Raw genomic sequence first — 19,768 nt, forward strand, 5'->3', positions numbered from 1 at the left:
CATCAGAATTCCCGATTCTATGGTACATGGAATTTATACTGGATCAATACAGTAAGGATATAAAGAAGGTGTTTTGTGTCTGAAGAGAACATATAGGGGCTGATTCTCTGCTCACTTACACCAGTGTAAATCAGGAGTAACTCCATTGACCTCAGTGGAGTTATAGAGGTGTAAAACTGCTGTGATAAGTTACTTGGGTCTAGAAATGATTAATTATGAGTGCAATAATTGTCATTTGAAGCCAGTGAAGTTGCACCAGTGCAAATCAGGAGTGAGCCAGCAGCGAAACAGTCCCATCAAAATTTAATACTTTGCACTGGTCACCATTTAAAAGTAAATGTTTACCCACAGTTACATCTGAGAGACCAACTGAGAGATCGCCGCTAACAGCAGGTGAACAGCTGACTTTTTAAAGGTGACCAATGTACTTCCACAGAACATTTATATTGTACGAGAGTCTCAGAATGGCTTTAATTAAACCTGCTACTCTGTGTGGGCATGTGTGTAACCAATGGACAGTGTGCATTATGTGTACTTCTCTGTGTCCAATCCACAGAGGATATGAATGTCAGAGCTCTCAACTACAAAGCCTGGTTCTTTAACTCAGGCTGTCTACACAAATTTATGTTTTCAGTTCCAGACATGCTGTGTCAGCCACAATGGTGGCCACTGCATATTACTCTGGGGGGAATTCTGCACCAAAAAATTAAAAATTCTGCTCGCAATATCTTAAAATTCTGCAAAATTCTGCATATTTTATTTGTGAAATTAACAAAATGTAATCATGCCAGTTTCAATTATTTTGGTAAGTTATTTCAAAATACCTGTCAGCAAGTATGTCTGTAACAATACAGACAACAAAAAAATTCCTCCAGGAGTAGAGAGTTAAAGGAACCCCTACGACAACCCAGTTCCTGTTTATTTGTGGTGCTTTTTCTTGGGCGCCTCAGTCTGGATGCGTCCCATGTGCCAGCTGCGCACATCTTAGGGGAAAACTCTGCCCCTCCAGTCTTTTAGTCTATTCTCGTTTTTTCACTCTGTCCCTATAGAATTACCATATAGAGGTTCCCAAATAGCAGACACTGCTGGTGGTGGGAGGAGGAGATGTAAGAGGGGTACAGTTGGAGGGTTCTGGGGGGAGGTATTTGTGGAGTGCTGGAGGGGGCTGTGCAGGGCACCCCTAGCCCAGAAACCCACACCCACTCCACCCAGATCCCGGCTGCAGGGCCAGACACCTGGCCCAGACATCTGCACTCCCTCCCCTCAGAGCCCAGGGATCCAGAGGGAGAAACAGCCTGATGCTGGTCAGACTGGGCTTGTAAGGAGTTTTCTGTGGTGATTTCAGTGTTGGGATGTGCAGGGCTCACACTGTGCAGGGCCTCCATCCCTGCTGGGCTGGGCGCTCCGCTCACTGTGTGGCCATGGCCCACATGCCGCCTCCCTCCTTCAGGGCATGCCGGAAATGGCAACTGTCAGAAACCCTCCAGCAATTTTCTCTATTTGCGAGCTGGGAATCTGGGGGCTCTGCCGGGTACAGCGGCCTCAAATGGCGGCCAGAAGCTCTGCAGCACCAATTCTGAGGGTGGGGGGGAATGAAATTCTGTGCAGAACATTAGTTCTGTGCAAATTCTGCATTGTGCAGTGGTGCAGAATTCCCGCAGGAGCAGCATATGTAAGTATTAATACCTCCATTTCAGATGGAGACGCTAAAGTATTAAATAGTTAAGTGATTAGCCAAGGTTGAAACAGTGAGTGAGTGGCAGAGCAGGAATCAGAATACACTGATGACTCCTACTCCTGGAGCACAACCTTTGGACCCACCAAACACACAAGATAAAAGATACTGTTATCCAATAGCCCACCTGCATTTTGTCACTATATTGTAAGGTATTTACAGTACACAAAGCAGACCTGTGACCGTAGAGAACTTAGTAAAATGGTGTCCTGGTCCACGACTAGGCTACAATAATATATATATATAAAGATCAACAGGAGACTGCACAGCTCTTACATTAACAGAGGTGGGGGAAAGGCAAATGACAACATAGGTATAATAACAACCCCCAGCTGGATATTAGTTACTACCAATTATTTTAATCCAGTTTGCAAAGCAGGTTTTACACCTAATATAAGCGGATCAAATGGATATGCATTTAAATGAGAACCACCCTCCAACAGACACACAGTAGAATTTGACCAGTGTTGAGAGAATTAAAATCACTAGCAATAACACTGCAAGTCCACAGTAAGGCTAAAGAGAACAGAAGAAGGAGCTAAAGGGACCCATAGAAAGATGTAGCAATGCAGATAAAAGTCCTGGGTAGCATTCTCTAAATAACACTTAATGTACTATAAAATCTCCTTAAATGTTTTTCCATTCCAGAGTTTTGATGCTCAGCTGGATTTGCTCTTCCTAATAACTGAGGATCAAAATGTCAGAACAAGAATCTGAGGACAATGCCAAGAATTCTGTGTTAGCAGCAGAGTGTTAAAAGAATAGTGGTCCTATTTTTTCTTTCTCCCTAAACCCTAAACATCTTTCATTCATATTCAGTAAGGAAGTACTCGCCAGGCATCCAAACATTGTACCCAGATCCCAGTTTGTGATTTGATTATCTAACTTAATCCCATTAGACACTGATCTTTTAAACAGCAGGAAAACTGCTGACAAAATGCCACCAACAACATTAAAATTCCATTCACAGGGGGAATTTAATATCACAATTAGCTGCAATGGCAACATAAGCATTATAATTGTTTACATATATTTAGCTACTGATTGGGGAATTAAAAAGCTAGATATTTGCTAACCAACATGGGGGCTCAGTTGATCGATGTTGTTTGCTCCTAAGTCAGGAGTTTACTTTCCTATATGTTGGCTAGAACTATCTGATACTTCAAAACACTTTAAATAATTAGGTGTATTGTATGTAACTCTCAAATAAAGAACCCACAGATTTCATTAATGGTGGAAAAGCAAAAGATCTAAGTACTAAAGACTTAAGGTAACATTATCAAAAGTACCTAAGTGACTTAGGTGCCTAAATCCTATTATCAAAAAAGTGATTAGGCATTTAGAAGACTAAATCACAATGAAAGTTAATGGATTTAGGATCTTAAGTCACTGACATGCTTTTGAAAATGTTACTCTCAGACCCAGCTTCTGATATCCTTACTCATGCTGAGTAACACTTTACAAACAATACTATTGACTTCAGTGGGAGTACTCATGGAGTAAAGTTGTAGTCAGTTTGAGTAAGAATAGAATCTGGCCCATTAAACCTCCTTGGTAGCCAACCATGAACTGAAACAATAGATGCCTTTATTTTTTATGTATTTGCAGGAGCACTGGCTGTCCCCTTCACACATACCTGAATGGAAATTTTTTACTGGTTTCAGTTAACATTTTGGAACAAAGCAACATATTCATTGCTGTTTGCTGGCCTTCAGTAGAAATGATCTGAAACCAGGAACCAATAGAGATTAGCTGAAGGACTCAGGCTGAGCCAACTGGAACTCCTATTAGGAAAACCCCATTCAGTTGCTCTCTAGTTTCTCCGGTAGCTTGCCAGACAGAAAGACTAGGAGACCTTCTTTGTTGTCATTCACAAGATGTTTTTGTCCCTTCTTTCATTGGACACCACTCTAATAGGAACCTCTCATCTCTAAAAAGGCACAACATCAGCCTCTGGCTATAGAACTGTTCACTGCCTCCTCCTAAGCAAGGGAGGGAGGGAGGGATAAATGCAAGACTTGTTTTACTGGCACTGGCTCCCATGCATGGGTTGGAACCTCACTGGGACTAAGCACAAAGCCAGAAGACACTGTTGGCACATTGTAAACCCTAAGATGACATCTTAAATAGGCCTATGCTATTCTACCATGGAAACAGACAGCAGCCTTCAGCCAACTAGCCAGAAGAGAACAGGAATGCCTGTTAGAGAATGTGTGCATTCTTGAGATTTAGGCACAGAATAGACTCTAAAGCCCCACTGTGCTCCCCACAAGCATCCCACAAACATGCTGCAAGCCAAAAACGGGACTGAGGAAAGAGGGAGGAGCTGGAAAACTGCTGATTCTCTGTCTACTATTGGCACTCTACAAATAATTTAGATGGCTATTGTAAGCCACATGTTCCCTCCTAGTACAGAGACTAAAGCCCAAGCACATAAACATGGTTAGATAATACTGCTTGAAGCAACCCTAGGTAGGCCTGCAAGCTCTGTTGCATCCTATGTGGTGATCAAAGGCCATTGGCATTGGTTGGCAGCAAACAACAGCACAGCTGAGTGTCACATGAAGGGAGCACAGAAGGGTGGGGTTCTGTTCAACTGGGTGGGGATCTGCAGGCGTGGAACTGATATATACACAGAAACATGGGCTCTATGGCGGTTCTGCCCACTCCCCATTCTAGGCTACGTCTACACTTGGAGCTGGGGGTGTGATTCCCAGCTCGTGTAGACATATTCAGGCTTGTTCTCATAGAGCTAGCATGCTAAAAATAGGAGTGAAGTTATGGTAGCATGGGCAGCAGCAAGAAACATACAGGCTTAACCACCCTGAATCCAAACCTTCCTGGACCTTTTGGGTATGTACTCGGAGCAGCTAACCTGTGCTGCTGCTCACCACGGTGTGTGATTAAGCAGCTACACTGCTGGATGAGAGCTGGCACAAGTATATCTAAGCAAGCTGAGAATCATCCCTCCTCCTGGCCCAGCTCCAAGCACACAGATAGCCTTAGGGCCAAGGAGTGTGTGGTGGGAAAGAATGTGGCTTTACCAGTCATTTTTTAAAGCAGTTGACCTCTATGGTTTTATGTGGGAGGTAAATGTAGCCCCCCCAGGTCAGAATCATGGTCGGAGTGGGCCCATAGGCATCATACTGGAAGACATAGTCACAGAGTTTTAAGGCCAGACTGTATCATCTCCTCTCACCTCCTGTAGAGGCCATTATATTTCGCCCAATAATTTGAGACCAACCATTTGTGTTTGACTAAAGCTAAACTAAACGAGCATTGACCTATGTACTATGGACAGGGCCCTCCCTACCGTGCGGCACCATAGTACCCGACGCAGCAGCCTGCTGCTCCAGCCCCTGCTCCGCCTCTTCCCCATGGCCTCCGCCCCGGCCCCGTCCCTTCCCACCCCTGCTCCGCCCCCATCCCGCCTCCGCCCGCCCCCGCTCCCCTGAGGACTGCAGCGGCGGTCAGGCGCCCCGCACTCACCGGCAGCGGTAAGTGTGGCGACCCGGCCCCAGCCTGCTCCGTTCCGCCGGCTGGTGCTGGGGGGGCGGTTTCCCCCCCCGCAAGCCCGGGAGCCAGGGGAGCGGAGCGGGCTGGGTTGGGCTGGGGTCGGGTCACTCCACTTCCCACTGCCCCATGAGTGAGGGGTCAGGCCTGCCCTGCACTCATCGGGAGGCAGGAAGTGGAGCAACCTGGCCCCAACCTGCTCCGCTCCGCCGGTTCGTGCTGGGGGGTGGTTTCCCCCTTACCCCCCAAGCCTGCCTTCCCGCGGAGGCCTGGGGGCCCAAAATGGCTAGGGACAGCCCTGACTGTGGACAGCATTCCCAGAGTTTTCCAGTCATTCTGTATGCCTCCATCTTTGGGTACCCCGACTCCAGGCAGCTTGCGCCTGATTCTCAGAGGAGCTGAGGACCTGTACCTCCATGAGAGAGATTCACAGCTGCTGATGTTCAGCACTTTTGAAAATAAGGTGCCTCAAGATGGACACACCAAAATCAAAGCAAATAAAAATATTTTACTCTTCTGAAAATGCACGGTACCTGATGTGTTCAAGTCATAGATGCTCATGAGCAGCCTCTCATGTGTCATCCACTAAGACAGTGCGAGAGAAGTCCAAGTCCCCACTGCTTTGGATTTCTAAGAGTTTTAGGCTTTTTACGCCTCAGTAAGCTCCAGTATTGACTCCTCCCTTGGGCTTTCTGGTACATTTCCTGGGCACTGACTCTAATCTTCTACCCCTTCATGGAAGTGGAGCTCCTCACCCCACCTGCCTGAAACCCTGAGGAACAATGCTGACCCCAGAGATACCCTGGTTACTTAAACAAACCTTGTCCCAGAACTCCACTGCAAAGGAGTGAAGCTTCTGGTTTACAGTTTAATTCTCTCAGGGACACACAGCAGTTGTGAAGTAGTCAACACACATTCATCCAATTTGCACAGACTATAGCACTTTATTGCTCTTTATTATTTAATCATGTAAAGCACAAGAGTACAGATTGTATAAAATCATCACATCTTAAACCACCTCACTTTCTAGCTCGTGACCATTCCCTTTGGAGTCATTAGGGACCATTGGTGTCCAGGAAGGCAGGCAGGCAGAGCATCCCCTGCCTCATGGAGGCTGTTAAATGGTGCGTAATCTCTCCCTCATGGAGTCCCTTACCCAGTTTTTGTGACCCAGCTCTCTCCTCCCCCATGCTTCCTGGCTCTCTCTGTTCCTCTGTGACTTGCTATTTAAAGCCCTATCTGCTTCCTTTGTTTTGGCTTTTGGGTAACTTTCCACTACTCCTTCCTTCCCTGGCTACCTTCAGAGGAGTCTAACTAAAACAAAAATGTGAAGTCTTCTTCTCTGCCTAACATGGCCATTGATTTGTTTTGTGTTATTTTTGATATTAAATGTATTTGTTACTTCAATGGGAAAATTATTTGTTTAGGTAGCTGCTCAAGAGCACTGAGTTCAGACTTTAGTAGTTTAATAATGCTATCATCAAATAAATTCCATCAATAAATCACCTGAAAATGAATAGCACATAATATACCAACTACAGCTAATAGCTCATAGTCATACATGTAATCCCTTGGCAAGTAAATTCTCAAAAAAAAATGGCAGTAAATGCCTGCAAAAGTGGTTCAAAATATTTTCGATATTTTGTGTGAAATTTTGCTCTGAAGGATCTTTTGTAAAATACTTTCTAATTTTGCTGTGAGAAGCAGGAATCTGAAATCTCACAGAGTTCAAATCATAACAACCAAACCTATTCTCCCTACTTTTTATTTAAGATCTACTTTCACACTGTTTATTTCACTCTTATCTGACAATACAACTGTTTTGTTTTCCTTTTCCCATTTTAAAGATTAGCTATTTTTATAATAAGCTCCTGTACCAAAAAAAAATGAAGAATTGCATATGATGGCTGGGGGGAAATTCAGAGACAAACAGGTGTGTGTGTGTGTGAGAGAGAGAGAGAGAGAACAAGAGAGCGCAGAAGTGATGGTTATTGTTTCTGTGCCATAAGGTTATCTTTAGGAGGTCACAGCCACACGGTGAATACTGAACTCAATATTATATAAATTCTGTATCTTGCCTATTGTACTAGTTCTATGAGAAAAGTAGTTGTTTCCCCAAAATTCATGTGATTTAAGAATAAAGTCTGAACTTAACCGCCTCCCATCTTTTACTAACACACACCTACATAAATAGCACTACTGCTACACATCCCTGTACTGTACTTTAAATAATCCGCTTTTAGTTTGCACAAAATGGTGCCATCCAAAGGGCTTGTAGATTTATTTTTAAATGAATAAGGACACATAAGAGAAAGCTGACCAATAAGAGGGAGTTCTGTGGGTGTATTATAACGACACGAGAGAGATTTTATTTTGACTTGAAGTCTAGCAGAGCTGAATGAAGACAAAAGAAAATTACAGTATTTAATATCCATTTGCTGCTAATATTTTAAATACCCTATGTTGCACTATATCAGCCTATCACTTTTTATATTGTTTACCCTAAAATCATTTTTTTTAAATACACATACTTTATGTTTTATGTAGGGGGAAGGGTTGCTTGAACTGTAAGATGTATTTATCTGTCATTCAGTGACAGCTGTTGATGAGCTCAGAATATACCACATCTACAAAACAGACGTTTGCTGCCCTCTTTTGGAACAAATAAGGGAAGATACAGCAGTTGATTCCATGTGTTTTGTTATTATCAGCTGTTTTCCTTTGCCACATTGCTCATAGACAAAGGGCTATCACTCAGCTATTAAGTATACTGCATTAAAAATACATTATTGTTCTTGGGCACTTTACCTTGATTGACCCCTACCAAAACAAAAACAATAAAAAGAGAAAACACTTTAAGCCAGGTGGTTTCCATTACATGCATTAGATAAATATATTTACATTGAATATATCTATTCAAAAATAAGAGCTTGGTTACTCAAAACTTATAACAACTCACATGTAAGCTCTTATTTAATTGCACTAGGATAGATTTTGATTAAATAAATATTAGTTAAATTTGACTGGTGTACTAGAAAAAATAATGAAGTTAGTCTTCTTGTGGCTGGCAAAAATAATTAATAAAGCATGTTAATTTCTCTTTATTCAGTGATGGGCCTTTTACTGAAATTGAGATCTAATGAACTGAGAGACAAATGAGATGCAAAGTGAAATTTTAATCTCAAATGCTCCAGGAAAATATCTAGCATGCTCTCAGAGATGGTATGGTCTATAATGCTGCAGGGAAAACATCAGCAGGCTATCAGGGAATCTAATTGGGGCATTAGGACAATAGCAGCAGGTTCTGACACTGGCGAAGGACATCATGATTAATATTAGAAACCCAAATGGCTGTTTAAAGAGAGAGCCATTAGCGTGTGCTGGGAGAGGATGTTTTGTGACTGGCTGAGTTTCTAAATTAAGGAGATTCTGCTATGCAGGACAGGTTGCTGAAGATAACGTTATTGTATGCTCAAAGAAAGTCCACTTACCCTACAAACAGTCACTGTACACACAGGTTAATCTGTACCGATGTGCTTTCCTGTACAATCTGTCTATTATGATGATAAAAAATGGATACCATTCTCACTACCATTTAAAATCTTTGACGGGGAATCACCAAGTAAATAAGGATTGTCTAAATCACCGTTTTTATCCTAAATAAAGATTTTACTTTAAAGAATGTGTCATGTATAAAAATGGCAATTTTATTGGACATGTCATTTATTAAAAGCAAAACATGACAATTTAGTCCTTTATAAAATTAGCTGCAAAAGCCATTCATAATTATAAATCTACTACAGCCCAAATGACTAATATTTTCAATATGATGGGGCCGAAACCCAGACCCCGATCCAGACACTCCCCAAACTTTAGGGTAATCAAGATCTCATCATCTTGCTTTGGCCTATATGTTTATAACAGACTGAACCAAAATCCTGGGTGTCAGTGTGTAGCCTGGCTGATTTAGAGCTGGAAAAAATTAATGACCTTAGAGTCTAGACTGGATGATATCACTTTATGCGTTTGCTATCATTAAGGCTGCCAATCTAATGAAAAAATTTGAATATATTTCAATGTGATCAAACATGAAGAAGAGAACTTCACGTGACTGGATATTTTTTTTTAAGTTAATTATACCTGAAGTTGACAGTTTTAAAGTCTTAAACAGCAAACAGCGCACTGGCTTATCTGGTGTCCAGTACAATGGCCCCAATTCAGCACATACTTAAGTATGTCCCTAACTCTAAGCATAGGAGCAGCCCCACTGAAGTCAAGTAAGTTGGGGGCCAGTATTTCAAATGTTGTTAGGACTTTGTGGGGCTCCCTTGCTTTTGCACACCATGACAAATGAAGACTCAGCATTGCCATATGCTAGTAGGTGTTAGAGGGTTTATAATAGACAAACACAACAATATTAATAGGTTTCAGAATAACCTCCGTGTTAGTCTGTATTTGCAAAAAGAAAAGGAGTACTTGTGGCACCTTAGAGACTAACCAATTTATTTGAGCATACGCTTTCGTGAGCTATAGCTCACTTCATCGGATGCTAGGGGTGACTATCGTTCCCTGTAAACCTAAAATGAATGGAAAATGTTTGAGAGACAAGGTGGGTGAGGTAATATATTTTCTTGGATCAACTTCTGTTGGTGAAAGAGACAAGCTTTTGAGCTTACAGAGAGCTCTTCTTCCATAAGCTCGAAAGCTTGTCTTTCTCGCTAATAGAAGATGGTCCAATAAAAGATTTTCTCGCCCACCTTTTCTCTCTAATATCCTGGGACTGACACAGCTACAACAACACTGGAAAATGTTTACCAGGCTGCAGTCTTGGCCAACACTGGGGACTGAACCAGGGACCTCCACAACTAAAAGCATGATTCTGTACAGCTTGATCTTAAAAGCCAGACTCTATCTGTAGCTAAGAGCTGTAATAGATCTACATCCTTGTGGATCAGGCAAAGAGGGAGGATGCATAATATACACAGACAAGTGGGTTACATTACATACTTGCTCAAGAGACAGGAAGGTCATCCTGAGTACTAGCATGTAAATATTTATCTAGCACAGTCAGTGCACAAAGTACTGTACAATAGGTGAGGTGTGACATGCAAGTAACAGGACCCTATGCCAAAAAGCTTAATTTAAAAGTTCAGTGAGGGGTACAAAACACTACCAAATAAACGGTGGCATGTTTTTGCTGGTAGGGTTTGAGCCTGTGTTAGAGAAGAAGGATGGTTTTGTGATTAAGCCCCTGGATTGGGATTTAGAAGACCTGGGATCAGTTTTATCTTTGCCAGGTTTCCTATGTGATCTTTGTTTCATTGGTAATAAATAATGTGAATGAGGAACAGGTAGTGCTGTAGGAAAGAGATCCTCATGAAGTGTGCTGAATGGCCAGTGTTACAATTTGTGAGATAGCTGCTTAGCCTCTGGTTGCATTTCTGAGCTCTTCGGTGTCACCCAAACTAGATGCTGCCTTAAACCTAACTTTCTTTCTGGATTAATTCTTCTGCAAGTTTCCTCTCATCCAATTTCCAGTCATTTACAGGAGGTAGGCACCAACAATCTCAACCAACAATGGACTCAAGACCAGATTTTTAAATAATTTGGTGCCTAAAGATGGAGATAGGTACCTAATGAATGGACCACTGGTGCTTAGCTGCATCTTTAGGTGCATCTCTAGAACCTTAGCGAATGATGTTGGCTGGAACCCAACTAGATAAGACAGTGCCTTTCTTCCACCACAGAAGGTCAGAAGTCAATAGAAAATTTCCTTACAGAAGAAGAAATCTAATTGTTACTAAGAAGAAGAAGAAGCAGTCATTTACTAATCTGTCAGCAACCTACATTTGAAGAATTCCACTGGAGAAAATTCTTTGCGTGAAGAGCAGGAAGGCAGTGGTTTTTTTTCACTTCCATCACAGCTATGGTACAGAACTTTGGAAACTTTCTGTGCTGCAAATGCAGTGCAACTGCTGCCAGTGGTGCTCTAATTTATGTCCCATACATACAGGTCTTGCCTACACAAACATTTAGTTGGCAACAAACTGGGGTGTGAATCTACCCTGCACTACCTGGCTGTGGATTTACTGATGCACATTAACAGTTCGTTAATGCACTTTCATTAGTCTAATTTCAAAGAGGACTAGATTAAAGTGGCAGCAGGCAAGCGTGGGCTAGATTCACACCCCAGCTTGTTGCTTGTAGACAAGCTTTCAGTCTGTCATAGTCATCCATAAACCCTGGTGAATTTTGAAGATGATTTATAGGGAAAGGGAGTGTAGGAGGCACCTATTGATGATCTAGGACTATAGACCATCATAAGATCATCATAATGTCCTACAAGGACATTGATAGAATGGCCAAACATACTATCTTGGCCATTTTAAGCAAGCCTCCTTAGTTGTACCTGCAAAAATTGCAATCACATATATTTGCATTTGCAAAAATATGCATTTGTGCATGTACAATTGGTGATTGCATATGTAGATTTTGCATATACCTGCGGATATGCTTAGAGTCTTTCCAAGAATTTATTAGACAGGCTCATTAATGATTTTTACATTGTATTTTTTAATTAACACAGGAGCAAGCACCTAGGGCTCAGGACTGGCATATTTTGCATTGCTGCATTTAAATCCAAATAACAAAACTCTAAAAAGGGTACAATTAAGACCACAACAAACATATTAATTTGTTTAGTCTACTCTGATTTGATCCCAGCTGTCCATAAGTGAAGGTCTAGTATATCAGCCAAAGGTGCTATCAAGATCCTAAATTATATCATAACTTCATAAATATATTTTTTTCAATCTAAAAGTTACTTTTCTATTTACATTTTCTGTCTTTGTCTGTTTACACCTACTGTCTATTGATATTAAATGAGTGGCTTCCACCCCACATACACACACTCTTCAATCTGATTTGATTAAACATCACAGCTGTTGGTACCTGAAATTCATTGAAAAATGACTTTTGGATTTCAGAATATACACTGATGTATGGGACTTTCTAAGTTTAAACAACACATGGAGGAGAGGGGAAATGAGTGAAAATGGAAAAGGATCCCAATTTAAATAAGATTATGCAGAGGTAAGGATATTTATTTTACAGGAGTCTGCAGCACCGTAAATCCTTGTGCGTTACTCCCATATATATGCTGGGTCATATCTTTTAGTACTTCAGTAACATGGCAGAAGTAAAAGGACATATAATTTGCTTCCAAGGACCACACGACACATGCCATTTCATCATGTGTACAGTATAAACTCCAGGGATTTTCAAGGGATTAAGAGAACAGGAAAGAGAGAGAGAGAAAGGTGAACCACATCTGTCATTTATTTTACTCTCAATTCTAGTTTTCTTAAGTTTAAAACTGTCTCTGTGATCAAAGACCTGGCACTTAAGGCAGCCCCCAGGCAATGAAGGAGAACAACACTTTTCTGTTTAGTGTCTCCTCTCAGAATCCATAATCCAGAGGTTGCCTATGACCTCAATCATAGCAGCATTTCCTTATTCGATATAAGACATACTGGAAAATGTATACCCTGGTAGGTGTATCGCAGATATGTACTTTCCCTATATATATGTATATCAACGTGTTAAATAATATATGGAAATATAGTTCAACATATTGAGGATTACCATTTGTGTATATAGGCCCAGATTAACTGTGCTCTATGAAAGGTGAGAGTGAGAGGCAAAGGTGGTTTTATATCGCCTTTATCATCTACAAATCCAACAAGTTAGTTGCTGTTTCATTTCTTCCAAACTCACATGTTAACTTGGCCAATCCACCTTAGAAAAACTATCTGCTGAACTTGTTGCTTTTAGAACATTATTATCCATCCGTACAACCAGCTAGGCCTGAATGGAATTCATAGCTAATGCTAAAGACAGCATCCAAGCAGCCAGGGATTCAATCTGTTCATTATATTTGCTAGTGCCACTGCCACTACCTCCTCTAAACAGTTGTATAATTTCCATATTTTACAGTTTTAATCTTTAATCACAAACTGATATCCATTTGGGATTCACTGAAGTTCTCACAGGTCTCAAGATTCAACATACAACTATAGATGCTAGTCAAAATCTCCAAAGGTTTCTCTTAAAAAACTAATAAATAAACAAAACAGACATACAAGTAGGAAATTCTTGATCATCAGGACTGAAATTCTCAATGACTTGCATTTCAGTTATTTTCCTCTGGCTTTTTATTCCCTCACTCATAAATCATATCTCATGGGAGAATGTTTCCCTGAGAAAGACAAGTTGTAGTTATCCTTAGGTGAGGGCTCTCAGCCAAAGTAGACCACTAATGCCAAGAACTCACAGAGGTGGAGGAAATTCTTCAGCAATGACTCCTATTAAGGAAAGGAATTGCCCTAAATGCCTTAATTGTTATGGGGACAATGTTGGTTAGGCAATATATTTTATTGGACCAACTTCTGTTGGTGAGAGAGACAAGATTTCAAGATACACAGAGCTCTTCTTCAAGTCTGGGAACGGTAATTGTTATGAGTGTTTTGAAGGGGGAACTCTATCTGAAAATGTTTAGAAGAATGACAGATCCTTGAAGGTGAAATGTTCCTCCTCTTGAACAATAAGGTGACAAGATATCCCAGTGAATATGCTGCATCTCTCCAAATGGGGACACAGGCTAAATAATGTAAAACTCTCAAAAGCGTCCTTTCAGAGATTCTCAAATCTGCACAGAAACCTGCATGTTTCTTGAAGAAGCCTTTTCTCTCAGTAATGTGATTCCCTAAAGATGCTATCCTTTATCACCCTATATTATACTAGCTTATAGTCAGAGAATGTGCACACTTTGGAGCAAATAATGTGTTCTTATTTGCCACAGCCCTCCAACAGTGTTAGTGGCAGGGTATATTTGTAATAATGTGCAAATGGATAATATATAAAAGATTGTTATGTTGTACACTTATATCCCCATCGCTAATCCAGTCTCTATGGATACTCAGCGCAAGTAGCTGTATGGGGCATATTGAAAAACTTAGATTGCAAAAAGAAAAGGAGTACTTGTGGCACCTTAGAGACTAACCAATTTAATAAATTGGTTAGTCTCTAAGGTGCCACAAGTACTCCTTTTCTTTTTGCAAATACAGACTAACACGGCTGTTACTCTGAAACCTTAGATTGCAAACTCCTTCTCGGACTGCATTAGGGAGCAAGTTTTCCTGTGTATTTGTACAGTGCCTCACACAAGGGGTCCTGGATCCTTATTGGGAACTACCACAATAAAAAACAACAACAATAATGCACAGCATTCTTTTCCATAAACACCGTGACAGAAGGAGTCATCACAGTAGCAAGGACATTGCAGTTTGCTGGTCTCCCATTTAAAAAAAAAAAATCACCACTCAGTCTTCTGACATTTAAAGAAATTGCTTCTCGCACAAAGCAGGGTTTCTTGTGCTTGTATGTCAGAGGCATTTTCTATCTCTACTTAATGCTGCAACTTAAAGAGTATGTGCTGCTATTGACATCTTTCCTTTGAAGTAGAGTGAAATCCTGAAGCTTTTTCTGTGGGGGTAAAAATCCTAAAACCAGCTCTGTCCAAACCCCAAATGAAAACCAAATTAAAGTTGTTAAGCTACAAATAATATTTCAGCACCGTTCTATTTTTTAACTGATTTGTACGCGTTAGCTAGAGCTAAGTGCTGTGGAACTTCATGTCCTCATTGGCTCATTTCTGTCATGATACATTAGTTGTGAGGTGACATAACTTGCTATGGCACAATAACCCAGGGTAGCCCAGTGAAACATAGTGCATAAGAAACTTCACTGAAGTGCTTCTTTTCCCTTCTGATAATGCTTAGGAACATCTGACACTATAAGTCAACTCAAATGAATGAATACATGACAGTGTAAAGCACACCGAATTCTAGTGTTACCACGGGTTTCAAAAAGAAAGTCACATTCAGCTTACTAGACGTGAACATCCCAGAAGCTAAGCAACGTGGCTAATATTTTGAGAAAATAGTATTTGGCAGTATCCGGAAACTGAAAAATCCGGTTTTAGCACAGTGCAGTTTATGCCCTGCTGGAGAGGGGGTGGCAGCACATTCTGTTTTAATTTTTTGAACAATTTTACTTTGAGATCTTGGACTAGAAGCTGATTTCATAGAGCATTCAACAACAAAAAACAAAGAAAAAAGCTAGGTCATTGGGGGCAGGGCGCATGCTATTTGCTGGGCACAGTTCTCACTCTGTTCCTCACTGTGTATATTAATGGCACTGTTCAAATACATAATAAATGGAAGCTAGAACAGTTATCGTCCCTGTGAAATTTCCAGTTATATACTCAAAAATCTGATTCTTTCCCTAAAATGAAAGTATGCTGCAATTGATCAATACATAATGTGCTACTGGCTCTTTTACTTTTGGGGAGGAGGGTTATAACAAAATATATATAAAATATCTGTACTGGTTAAAACAATAATTAATACAATTTGAAAAAATTCCTCCAAAGAAGAATAACAAATGCATGTTAATGCATTAAAATATTTGGCCAATTTAAAGCACAGTTATGGTGCTGCCTTTAGAATACTTTAGACTCCTGCCACAATACATTGACTCTATTCTTGTGGTATCTAGTATATTTTAAATCTGGAGTCGGCTAATTTTAAATCCAGACAGATACGAATATTTTTGTACACCGAATATCAATGGATTTTTCAAGTAATTGAGCCACTAATGGAGTCTGTATAAATAATGTTGAAGTAAAATATTACAAGCCTCATTGTAACAATAAAATATAGATCCTGAGCTAGTAAATTAGCTTAGCTCTAGCTACAGTGATTTACACCAGCTGAGAATTTGGTCTTTTCAGCTTAGTCTATGGGGTCTGTATCTCATCATGAGACACATGAGGAAATATCATAACCAAAAATCTTTACAAATTTCGAATTTTAGTGTCACTGAGAAAGTTAAATAATTAATAAAGGTCTATAATTCCTTATCTTGCCAGCACCTTCTTGTCTCAAGATAACTGCAATGCCCTTTGTGCAGCTAACATGGCATCAAAGAGCTCACAAAATAGTTCTAATAATTTTAGCAAAGTAATAAGAGGCTTGTCTCCCCTGACAGAAAGGAGAAAGTCCGGTGATTAGGGTACTAGCCTAGGACTTAGGAGACATTGGTTTAAGTTCCTGCTCTGCCACATATTTCCTGTGAGACATTTAGTTTCTCTGTGCCTCAGTTTCCATCTGTAAAATTGAGATAGCACTTGCCTACCTCCCCGGGATGCTTTTTAAAAAACATCTAAATACTTATTTAGATCTAAATACTTATTTAACTGGAACCGTGTCTCAAGCAAATGCCCACTTTATAGCCTATTTTGAAGGACTTCTTTCTTTTACTTTTCATGGTCCTAGAGCAACTAGGATATCTGAAGTGAAGGATAGAATATTAGCCTTAATTTTGAATACTATATTGGAATCATGCAAATTTCTTTCATGTCAGTTGAAGGAACCTATGGTGCATTAGGGATAAGTACTAGTGGAACTGCGAAGTTTCAAGCAAGTTCTCTTATATTCAGAAAATGCAGCAGATGGCTACCGAAGTACTGGTCATTATTATTGTTGCTGTTATTTATTTGTATTGCAGTAGTGGCAAGTGGCCCCAGTCAAGGTTCAGGGTCTTACTGTGCTCGGCGCTGTATCATATCTGACAACTGAAGTGTTTGAGAGATTACTGTAGATGCTATAGACTACAATAAAAGACAAAATGAGACGAATGGCAGAACAACTCTGCAGAAAGAACATTGTGTCATGTGGCCCAACTGTAAAATAGAAAAATTGCATGTAATTATTTTCCAAGCTGAGTGTGATGATGTGAAAGGGAAGAACTAATGATGATGCACTTTGCTTGTTAGAGGCTTTTCTTTCCAGTGAGCTCAAGGTTACAAGTGCTCTTCACTTGGGTATTTTTTTCTTCCTTCCACAAGAAATGTAATGGCTACAAATAAATTCTGCACAGAGGGAGTTAATAATGCTGTGAAGATGTTGTGAAATAATTTTAGTTACCAAAGCCAGAAATACAGGCCTGGCAATATTTTTTTTCTGTCTTCAGGCATCCTGTATTGATTGATTAATTATTCTACCAATGAACTAACAAATATTGACCTTATACAGTTGAGCAGCATTTAGCCAAAAGTCAGTAATCTACATTGATCACTTAATGGAACATCAAAGCTCAGCATCTCTGACAGTTTTATGTCATTCAGCAAAAAATTGTCTATGCTTTGATGATACCTTGACCTTTCTTATTCGGCATCCTTTGCAGAAACTAACAGCAATAATAAAATTAAACCTTGTGGATAATGTTTTGTTATGTGGAGTGAAACTATTACTGTCACATGGTGCTTCCAACAGATTTATCAACTAGCAGGATCACATATTTTTTCAAACTAAAAAGCAATCTTCTAGCATGTGATTGGGCATGGATGAGAATTAATTGCAACTGACTGTAAAACTGTGAAAACAATAGAAACCAGAAAAAAAATTGTTGTTGTATGTCAGAAACTTTGGAAGCTAGGGGCCCTTATGAGTCTTCTTAGGAGATGGGGAGTGGGAGGGTGGGGGGAAGGTGAGTGCTAAGAACTGAGTGAAGGATCTCTGACCCAGCCTTCCTCTTCGGGGTATTAAGGCAACACAGTCTTCAGCATTCTTCACTGCTGCTCCAAAACGAAGCTGTATGTTAGTGCCTGGCACCTGAATACACCCTCAAGCCAGCTCACCTCAACCCTTGATATTGTCAGAGAGTAGTGAGACTAGAAAACATACACTGACTCTTTAAATGCTATGAGGCAGTTATAGAGCACCAGGCTATGAGAAACACCAGGTCCTACTTGGAAATGGGCTTTCCCTGGAGCCTGAGAAGTCTGGACAAGGTTTTCCCTGTACTTGGCTGGGTTCTCCTGTAGTCCAGAGCAACATGGGCATCAGAGGCCCATGGTACCAAATGGTACAGTGAAGTGGAGTGGGAGGAATGTTTTCCTGTCTACCAGCTGCCGCAGGGTAGAGCAGCAAGCTACCAGCCCTAGAACAGCCTTCCTTGGAGTAGGGCAATGAACTTTCCAGCCATAAACTGAAAATGGAGGGGCATTCTGCATCTCCAAGAGATATGATAGGGAAGGGAAAGTAGCCTGAGGTTTGCTGGGGAAAAGATGAAGTCTAGGGGCTAAGAAGGGCTGCCATCTTCATTCTCAAACCTCCAGGAACAATGAAGGGGCTAAGGGAGCTGATGGAGGCTATTCCTTCTCTTCCTCTCTACAAGGGGACAAGGTAAGAGATCCTCTTATTTAGGGTGACCATATTTCCCAAAGGAAAAACGGGACACTGCCTGGGGCTAGCCCTCGCCTCCCCCGTGTGGGGCTGGCCTGAGCCGCTCATCTGAGCCCTCCTCCCCCACGCAAGGCTGGTGTTACTGCTCGCTCAAGCCCTGCCTGCCCCCTGAATGCGAGGCAGGGGCTGGCATCTCTGCTCGCTCAAGCCCTGCCTGCCCCACGCCCTGCCTTCCCGCCTTGCATGGGGCTGGCATCGCCGCTTGCCCTCTGCAGCTGACTTTTTTGACAAAAGTGGGCATTTGCCAAATGCCCGCTTTTGCCAGAAAAGTTAGGACAGTTGGAATAGGGCTTAAAAAAGGGACTGTCCTAGCTAAAATGGGACATATGGTCACCCTACTCTTATTTCTTTCCTCTAGTGGCAAAAATTATGTTCTCTCTCCTTCCCCCTACCTTTGTCATTTATGCACTATTGGCTCAGGGCTGCTGCTGTTAGCAGCAGCCGGGAACTGGCATTTTGCCTGGCCTAAGTGAATCACGAACTTCAAAGGCCTTGATTTGTGTTCTTCGTTTTGAGCTCCAGTGTTCAAGCAGGTTTGCAAACAGACCAAATACACTCACCCATCCTGGTCATAATACTGATGCCAAGGCTGCACTTTGTGTTCCATTGCAAACAGGATCGATAAGCTCTGGACATTTAAGAGAACTCTGTGGAAACAAGACCATGGGCCAGGTCCCATTCAGATCCAAACACCATGTGAAAGGAGGAAGGAAAGAAGGTGTGCATCCCAAGAGTTGGGGAGGGCTGTATGATCAGGGCAGCCAGAAAGCGGATGGGATATTGTTTTCCTAATCTGGGTTCACTGTGCATATATAGCAATTTTTCCTAGCATAAGTCAGGACTGTTAGCATAGATCTATCGTGAAGATAGTTACTTCTGATTAATTAAGCCTGGCTGCCATTAAAGAATAGGTAAGTTTGTCTCCCTGATATTGATTTACTGGAGTTCTCTTATGGAAGTTCCTGTCCTTGGCTTCTACCTTCCCTCAGACTAGATGGCATCCAGCCCATTTGGCTTTGGAAGGGCTGCTTTTCACTATTTTTTTTATTTATTAGTTCTGGCTGCTTTCACCTTTTCTTGACAAATACTCCATTGATTTTAGTGAGGCTTTGCAAAGAGCCAGGACTGCATGCATAAAGACACCACAGTTGCC

The sequence above is a fragment of the Eretmochelys imbricata genome, chromosome 5 (genome assembly GCF_965152235.1).
Source record: "Eretmochelys imbricata isolate rEreImb1 chromosome 5, rEreImb1.hap1, whole genome shotgun sequence".
NCBI classification, from domain to species: Eukaryota; Metazoa; Chordata; order Testudines; family Cheloniidae; genus Eretmochelys; species Eretmochelys imbricata.